Consider the following 10,121-nt stretch of genomic DNA (forward strand, 5'->3'; position numbering starts at 1 on the left):
TAACCATGTTACCATGTCCTGGTATGGTCAGTCATCCCACTATAACCATTTCCTGGTATGGTCAGCCATCCCACTATACCCATGTTACCATGTCCTGGTATGGTCAGTCATCCCACTATAACCATGTCCTGGTATGGTCTGTCATCCCACTATAACCATGTTACCATGTCCTGGTATGGTCAGTCATCCCACTATAACCATGTTACCATGTCCTGGTATGGTCAGTCGTCCCACTATAACCATGTTACCATGTCCTGGTATGGTCAGTCATCCCACTATAACCATGTCCTGGTATGGTCAGTCATCCCACTATACCCATGTTACCATGTCCTGGCATGGTCAGTCGTCCCACTATAACCAAGTTACCATGTCCTGGTATGGTCAGTCGTCCCACTATAACCATGTTACCGTGTCCTGGTATGGTCAGTCATCCCACTATACCCATGTTACCATGTCCTGGTATGGTCAGTCATCCCACTATAACCATGTTACTATGTTCTGGTATGGTCAGTCATCCCACTATAACCATGTCCTGGTATGGTCAGTCATCCCACTATAACCATGTTACCATGTCCTGGTATGGTCAGTCGTCCCACTATAACCATGTTACCATGTCCTGGTATGGTCAGTCGTCCCACTATAACCATGTTACCATGTCCTGGTATGGTCAGTCATCCCACTATAACCATGTCCTGGTATGGTCTGTCATCCCACTATAACCATGTTACCATGTCCTGGTATGGTCAGCCACCCCACTATAACCATGTCCTGGTATGGTCTGTCATCCCACTATAACCATGTTACCATGTCCTGGTATGGTCAGTCATCCCACTATAACCATGTTACCATGTCCTGGTATGGTCAGTCATCCCACTATAACCATGTCCTGGTATGGTCTGTCATCCCACTATAACCATGTTACCATGTCCTGGTATGGTCAGTCATCCCACTATAACCATGTTACCATGTCCTGGTATGGTCAGTGGTCCCACTATAACCATGTTACCATGTCCTGGTATGGTCAGTCATCCCACTATAACCATGTCCTTGTATGGTCAGTCATCCCACTATACCCATGTTACCATGTCCTGGTATGGTCAGTCATCCCACTATAACCATTTCCTGGTATGGTCAGTCATCCCACTATACCCATGTTACCATGTCCTGGTATGGTCAGTCATCCCACTATAACCATGTCCTGGTATGGTCAGTCATCCCACTATACCCATGTTACCATGTCCTGGTATGGTCTGTCATCCCACTATAACCATGTTACCATGTCCTGGTATGGTCAGTCGTCCCACTATAACCATGTTACCATGTCTTGGTATGGTCAGTCATCCCAGTATAACCATGTTACCATGTCCTGGTATGGCCAGTCATCCCACTATAACCATGTTACCATGTCCTGGCATGGTCAGTCGTCCCACTATAACCAAGTTACCATGTCCTGGTATGGTCAGTCGTCCCACTATAACCATATTACCATGTCCTGGTATGGTCAGTCATCCCACTATACCCATGTTACCATGTCCTGGTATGGTCAGTCATCCCACTATAACCATGTTACCATGTCCTGGTATGGTCAGTCGTCCCACTATAACCATGTTACCATGTCCTGGTATGGTCAGTCATCCCACTATAACCATTTCCTGGTATGGTCAGCCATCCCACTATACCCATGTTACCATGTCCTGGTATGGTCAGTCATCCCACTATAACCATGTCCTGGTATGGTCTGTCATCCCACTATAACCATGTTACCATGTCCTGGTATGGTCAGTCATCCCACTATAACCATGTTACCATGTCCTGGTATGGTCAGTCGTCCCACTATAACCATGTTACAATGTCCTTGTATGGTCAGTCATCCCACTATAACCATGTCCTGGTATGGTCAGTCATCCCACTATACCCATGTTACCATGTCCTGGCATGGTCAGTCGTCCCACTATAACCAAGTTACCATGTCCTGGTATGGTCAGTCGTCCCACTATAACCATGTTACCGTGTCCTGGTATGGTCAGTCATCCCACTATACCCATGTTACCATGTCCTGGTATGGTCAGTCATCCCACTATAACCATGTTACTATGTTCTGGTATGGTCAGTCATCCCACTATAACCATGTCCTGGTATGGTCAGTCATCCCACTATAACCATGTTACCATGTCCTGGTATGGTCAGTCGTCCCACTATAACCATGTTACCATGTCCTGGTATGGTCAGTCGTCCCACTATAACCATGTTACCATGTCCTGGTATGGTCAGTCATCCCACTATAACCATGTCCTGGTATGGTCTGTCATCCCACTATAACCATGTTACCATGTCCTGGTATGGTCAGCCACCCCACTATAACCATGTCCTGGTATGGTCTGTCATCCCACTATAACCATGTTACCATGTCCTGGTATGGTCAGTCATCCCACTATAACCATGTTACCATGTCCTGGTATGGTCAGTCATCCCACTATAACCATGTCCTGGTATGGTCTGTCATCCCACTATAACCATGTTACCATGTCCTGGTATGGTCAGTCATCCCACTATAACCATGTTACCATGTCCTGGTATGGTCAGTGGTCCCACTATAACCATGTTACCATGTCCTGGTATGGTCAGTCATCCCACTATAACCATGTCCTTGTATGGTCAGTCATCCCAATATACCCATGTTACCATGTCCTGGTATGGTCAGTCATCCCACTATAACCATTTCCTGGTATGGTCAGTCATCCCACTATACCCATGTTACCATGTCCTGGTATGGTCAGTCATCCCACTATAACCATGTCCTGGTATGGTCAGTCATCCCACTATACCCATGTTACCATGTCCTGGTATGGTCTGTCATCCCACTATAACCATGTTACCATGTCCTGGTATGGTCAGTCGTCCCACTATAACCATGTTACCATGTCTTGGTATGGTCAGTCATCCCAGTATAACCATGTTACCATGTCCTGGTATGGCCAGTCATCCCACTATAACCATGTTACCATGTCCTGGCATGGTCAGTCGTCCCACTATAACCAAGTTACCATGTCCTGGTATGGTCAGTCGTCCCACTATAACCATATTACCATGTCCTGGTATGGTCAGTCATCCCACTATACCCATGTTACCATGTCCTGGTATGGTCAGTCATCCCACTATAACCATGTTACTATGTTCTGGTATGGTCAGTCATCCCACTATAACCATGTCCTGGTATGGTCAGTCATCCCACTATAACCATGTTACCATGTCCTGGTATGGTCAGTCCTTCGACTATAACCATGTTACCATTTCCTGGTATGGTCAGTCATCCCACTATAACCATGTCCTGGTATGGTCTGTCATCCCACTATAACCATGTTACCATGTCCTGGTATGGTCAGTCATCCCACTATAACCATGTCCTGGTATGGTCTGTCATCCCACTATAACCATGTTAGCATGTCCTTGTATGGTCTGTCATCCCACTATAACCATGTTACCATGTCACCCCACTATAACCATGTCCTGGCATGGTCTGTCATCCCACTATAACCATGTTACCATGTCCTGGTATGGTCAGTCATCCCCCTATAACCATGTTACCATGTCCTGGTATGGTCAGAGTCATTCCACTATAACCATGTCCTGGTATGGTCTGTCATCCCACTATAACCATGTTACCATGTCCTGGTATGGTCAGTCATCCCACTATAACCATGTTACCATGTCCTGGTATGGTCAGTCATCCCACTATAACCATGTCCTGGTATGGTCAGTCATCCCACTATACCCATGTTACCATGTCCTGGTATGGTCAGTCATCCCACTATAACCGCTTCCTGGTATGGTCAGTCATCCCACTATACCCATGTTACCATGTCCTGGTATGGTCAGTCATCCCACTATAACCATGTTACCATGTCCTGGTATGGTCAGTCCTTCGACTATAACCATGTTACCATTTCCTGGTATGGTCAGTCATCCCACTATAACCATGTCCTGGTATGGTCTGTCATCCCACTATAACCATGTTACCATGTCCTGGTATGGTCAGTCATCCCACTATAACCATGTCCTGGTATGGTCTGTCATCCCACTATAACCATGTTAGCATGTCCTTGTATGGTCTGTCATCCCACTATAACCATGTTACCATGTCACCCCACTATAACCATGTCCTGGTATGGTCTGTCATCCCACTATAACCATGTTACCATGTCCTGGTATGGTCAGTCATCCCCCTATAACCATGTTACCATGTCCTGGTATGGTCAGAGTCATTCCACTATAACCATGTCCTGGTATGGTCTGTCATCCCACTATAACCATGTTACCATGTCCTGGTATGGTCAGTCATCCCACTATAACCATGTTACCATGTCCTGGTATGGTCAGTCATCCCACTATAACCATGTCCTGGTATGGTCAGTCATCCCACTATACCCATGTTACCATGTCCTGGTATGGTCAGTCATCCCACTATAACCGCTTCCTGGTATGGTCAGTCATCCCACTATACCCATGTTACCATGTCCTGGTATGGTCAGTCATCCCACTATAACCATGTTACCATGTCCTGGTATGGTCAGTCCTTCGACTATAACCATGTTACCATTTCCTGGTATGGTCAGTCATCCCACTATAACCATGTCCTGGTATGGTCTGTCATCCCACTATAACCATGTTACCATGTCCTGGTATGGTCAGTCATCCCACTATAACCATGTCCTGGTATGGTCTGTCATCCCACTATAACCATGTTAGCATGTCCTTGTATGGTCTGTCATCCCACTATAACCATGTTACCATGTCACCCCACTATAACCATGTCCTGGTATGGTCTGTCATCCCACTATAACCATGTTACCATGTCCTGGTATGGTCAGTCATCCCCCTATAACCATGTTACCATGTCCTGGTATGGTCAGAGTCATTCCACTATAACCATGTCCTGGTATGGTCTGTCATCCCACTATAACCATGTTACCATGTCCTGGTATGGTCAGTCATCCCACTATAACCATGTTACCATGTCCTGGTATGGTCAGTCATCCCACTATAACCATGTCCTGGTATGGTCAGTCATCCCACTATACCCATGTTACCATGTCCTGGTATGGTCAGTCATCCCACTATAACCGCTTCCTGGTATGGTCAGTCATCCCACTATACCCATGTTACCATGTCCTGGTATGGTCAGTCATCCCACTATAACCATGTCCTGGTATGGTCAGTCATCCCACTATACCCATGTTACCATGTCCTGGTATGGTCAGTCATCCCAGTATAACCATGTTACCATGTCCTGGTATGGTCAGTCATCCCACTCTAACCATGTTACCATGTCCTGGTATTGTCAGTCATCCCACTATAACCATGTTACCATGTCCTGGTATGGTCAGTCATCCCACTATAACCATGTTACCATGTCCTGGTATGGTCAGTCATCCCAGTATAACCATGTTACCATGTCCTGGTATGGTCAGTCATCCCACTATAACCATGCTACCATGTCCTGGTATGGTCAGTCGTCCCACTATAACCATGTTACCATGTCCTGGTATGGTCAGTCATCCCACTATAACCATGTCCTGGTATGGTCAGTCATCCCACTATACCCATGTTACCATGTCCTGGTATGGTCAGTCATCCCGCTATAACCATGATACCATGTCCTGGTATGGTCAGTCCTTCGACTATAACCATGTTACCATTTCCTGGTATGGTCAGTCATCCCACTATAACCATGTCCTGGTATGGTCTGTCATCCCACTATAACCATGTTACCATGTCCTGGTATGGTCAGTCACCCCACTATAACCATGTCCTGGTATGGTCTGTCATCCCACTATAACCATGTTACCATGTCCTGGTATGGTCTGTCATTCCACTATAACCATGTCCGGCGCCGACAGAGATGGCCGCCTCGCTTCGCGTTCCTAGGAAACTATGCAGTTTTTTGTTTTTTTACGTGTTATTTCTTACACTAGTACCCCAGGTCATCTTAGGTTTCATCACATACAGCCGAGAAGAACTACTGAATATAAGATCAGCGTCAACTCACCACCAGTACGACCAAGAATATGTTTTTCGCGATGCGGATCCTGTGTTCTGCCTTACAACCAGCGCCACGGGATGGTTCCCATGCAGCGACCCAAAAAAACTACTCAGAAAAAGAGGGAAACGAAGCGGTCTTCTGGTCAGACTCCGGAGACGGGCACATCGTGCACCACTCCCTAGCATTCTTCTTGCCAATGTCCAGTCTCTTGACAACAAGGTTGATGAAATCAGAGCAAGGGTAGCATTCCAGAGGGACATCAGAGACTGTAACGTTCTCTGTTTCACGGAAACGTGGCTCACTGGAGAGACGCAATCCGAAGCGGTGCAGCCAGCGGGTTTCTCCACGCATCGCGCGGACAGAAACGAACATCTTTCTGGTAAGAAGAGGGGCGGGGGCGTATGCCTTATGGCCAACGTGACATGGTGTGATGAAAGAAACATACAGGAACTCAAATCCTTCTGTTCACCTGATTTAGAATTCCTCACAATCAAATGTAGACCGCATTATCTACCAAGAGAATTCTCTTCGATTATAATCACAGCCGTATATATCCCCCCCCAAGCAGACACATCGATGGCTCTGAACGAACTTTATTTAACTCTCTGCAAACTGGAAACGATTTATCCGGAGGCTGCATTCATTGTAGCTGGGGATTTTAACAAGGCTAATCTGAAAACAAGACTCCCTAAATTTTATCAGCATATCGATTGCGCAACCAGGGGTGGAAAGACCCTGGATCATTGTTACTCTAACTTCCGCGACGCATATAAGGCCCTGCCCCGCCCCCCTTTCGGAAAAGCTGACCACGACTCCATTTTGTTGATCCCTGCCTACAGACAGAAACTAAAACAAGAAGCTCCCACGCTGAGGTCTGTCCAACGCTGGTCCGACCAAGCTGACTCCACACTCCAAGACTGCTTCCATCACGTGGACTGGGAGATGTTTCGTATTGCGTCAGCCAACAACATTGACGAATACGCTGATTCGGTGTGCGAGTTCATTAGAACGTGCGTTGAAGATGTCGTTCCCATAGCAACGATTAAAACATTCCCCAACCAGAAACCGTGGATTGATGGCAGCATTCGTGTGGAACTGAAGGCGCGAACCACTGCTTTTAATCAGGGCAAGGTGTCTGGTAACATGACTGAATACAAACAGTGCAGCTATTCCCTCCGCAAGGCTATCAAACAAGCTAAGCGCCAGTACAGAGACAAAGTAGAATCTCAATTCAACGGCTCAGACACAAGAGGCATGTGGCAGGGTCTACAGTCAATCACGGACTACAGGAAGAAACCCAGCCCAGTCACGGACCAGGATGTCTTGCTCCCAGGCAGACTAAACAACTTTTTTGCCTGCTTTGAGGACAATACAGTGCCACTGACACGGCCTGCAACGAAAACATGCGGTCTCTCCTTCACTGCAGCCGAAGTGAGTAAGACATTTAAACGTGTTAACCCTCGCAAGGCTGCAGGCCCAGACGGCATCCCCAGCCGCGCCCTCAGAGCATGCGCAGACCAGCTGGCCGGTGTGTTTACGGACATATTCAACCAATCCCTATACCAGTCTGCTGTTCCCACATGCTTCAAGAGGGCCACCATTGTTCCTGTTCCCAAGAAAGCTAAGGTAACCGAGCTAAACGACTACCGCCCCGTAGCACTCACATCCGTCATCATGAAGTGCTTTGAGAGACTAGTCAAGGACCATATCACCTCCACCCTACCTGACACCCTTGACCCACTCCAATTTGCTTACCGCCCAAATAGGTCCACAGACGATGCAATCTCAACCACTCTGCACACTGCCCTAACCCATCTGGACAAGAGGAATACCTATGTGAGAATGCTGTTCATCGACTACAGCTCGGCATTCAACACCATAGTACCCTCCAAGCTCGTCATCAAGCTCGAGACCCTGGGTCTCGACCCCGCCCTGTGCAACTGGGTACTGGACTTCCTGACGGGCCGCCCCCAGGTGGTGAGGGTAGGCAACAACATCTCCTCCCCGCTGATCCTCAACACTGGGGCCCCACAAGGGTGCGTTCTGAGCCCTCTCCTGTACTCCTTGTTCACCCACGACTGCGTGGCCACGCACGCCTCCAACTCAATCATCAAGTTTGCGGACGACACAACAGTGGTAGGCTTGATTACCAACAACGACGAGACGGCCTACAGGGAGGAGGTGAGGGCCCTCGGAGTGTGGTGTCAGGAAAATAACCTCACACTCAACGTCAACAAAACTAAGGAGATGATTGTGGACTTCAGGAAACAGCAGAGGGAACACCCCCCCATCCACATCGATGGAACAGTAGTGGAGAGGGTAGCAAGTTTTAAGTTCCTCGGCATACACATCACAGACAAACTGAATTGGTCCACTCACACAGACAGCATCGTGAGGAAGGCGCAGCAGCGCCTCTTCAACCTCAGGAGGCTGAAGAAATTCGGCTTGTCACCAAAAGCACTCACAAACTTCTACAGATGCACAATCGAGAGCATCCTGGCGGGCTGTATCACCGCCTGGTATGGCAACTGCACCGCCCTCAACCGTAAGGCTCTCCAGAGGGTAGTGAGGTCTGCACAACGCATCACCGGGGGCAAACTACCTGCCCTCCAGGACACCTACACCACCCGATGCTACAGGAAGGCCATAAAGATCATCAAGGACATCAACCACCCGAGCCACTGCCTGTTCACCCCGCTGTCATCCAGAAGGCGAGGTCAGTACAGGTGCATCAAAGCTGGGACCGAGAGACTGAAAAACAGCTTCTATCTCAAGGCCATCAGACTGTTAAACAGCCACCACTAACATTGAGTGGCTACTGCCAACACACTGTCAATGCCACTGACTCTACTCCAGCCACTTTAATCATGGGAATTGACGGGAAATGATGTAAATATATCACTAGCCACTTTAAACAATGCTACCTTATATAATGTTACTTACCCTACATTATTCATCTCATATGCATACGTAGATACTGTACTCTATATCATCGACTGCATCCTTATGTAATACATGTATCACTAGCCACTTTAACTATGCCACTTGGTTTACATACTCATCTCATATGTATATACTGTACTCGATATCATCTACTGTATCTTGCCTATGCTGCTCTGTACCATCACTCATTCATATATCCTTATGTACATATTCTTTATCCCCTTACACTCTGTATAAGACAGTAGTTTTTTGGGGGAATTGTTAGTTAGATTACTTGTTCGTTATTACTGCATTGTCGGAACTAGAAGCACAAGCATTTCGCTACACTCGCATTAACATCTGCTAACCATGTGTATGTGACAAATAAATTTGATTTGATTTGATTTGATTTGATTTGGTATGGTCTGTCATCCCACTATAACCATGTTACCATGTCCTGGTATGGTCAGTCATCCCACTATAACCATGTTACCATGTCCTGGTATGGTCAGTCATCCCACTATAGCCATGTCCTGGTATGGTCAGTCATCCCACTATACCCATGTTACCATGTCCTGGTATGGTCAGTCATCCCACTATAACCGCTTCCTGGTATGGTCAGTCATCCCACTATACCCATGTTACCATGTCCTGGTATGGTCAGTCATCCCACTATAACCATGTCCTGGTATGGTCAGTCATCCCACTATACCCATGTTACCATGTCCTGGTATGGTCAGTCATCCCAGTATAACCATGTTACCATGTCCTGGTATGGTCAGTCATCCCACTCTAACCATGTTACCATGTCCTGGTATGGTCAGTCATCCCACTATAACCATGTTACCATGTCCTGGTACGGTCAGTCATCCCACTATAACCATGTTACCATGTCCTGGTATGGTCAGTCATCCCACTATAACCATGTTACCATGTCCTGGTGTGGTCAGTACCATGTCCTGGTATGGTCAGTCATCCCAGTATAACCATGTTACCATGTCCTGGTATGGTCAGTCATCCCACTATAACCATGCTACCATGTCCTGGTATGGTCAGTCGTCCCACTATAACCATGTTACCATGTCCTGGTATGGTCAGTCGTCCCACTATAACCATGTTACCATGTCCTGGTATGGTCAGTCATCCCACTATACCCATG

The sequence above is a fragment of the Oncorhynchus kisutch genome, unplaced genomic scaffold, assembly GCF_002021735.2.
Source record: "Oncorhynchus kisutch isolate 150728-3 unplaced genomic scaffold, Okis_V2 Okis01b-Okis20b_hom, whole genome shotgun sequence".
Taxonomy (NCBI): domain Eukaryota; kingdom Metazoa; phylum Chordata; class Actinopteri; order Salmoniformes; family Salmonidae; genus Oncorhynchus; species Oncorhynchus kisutch.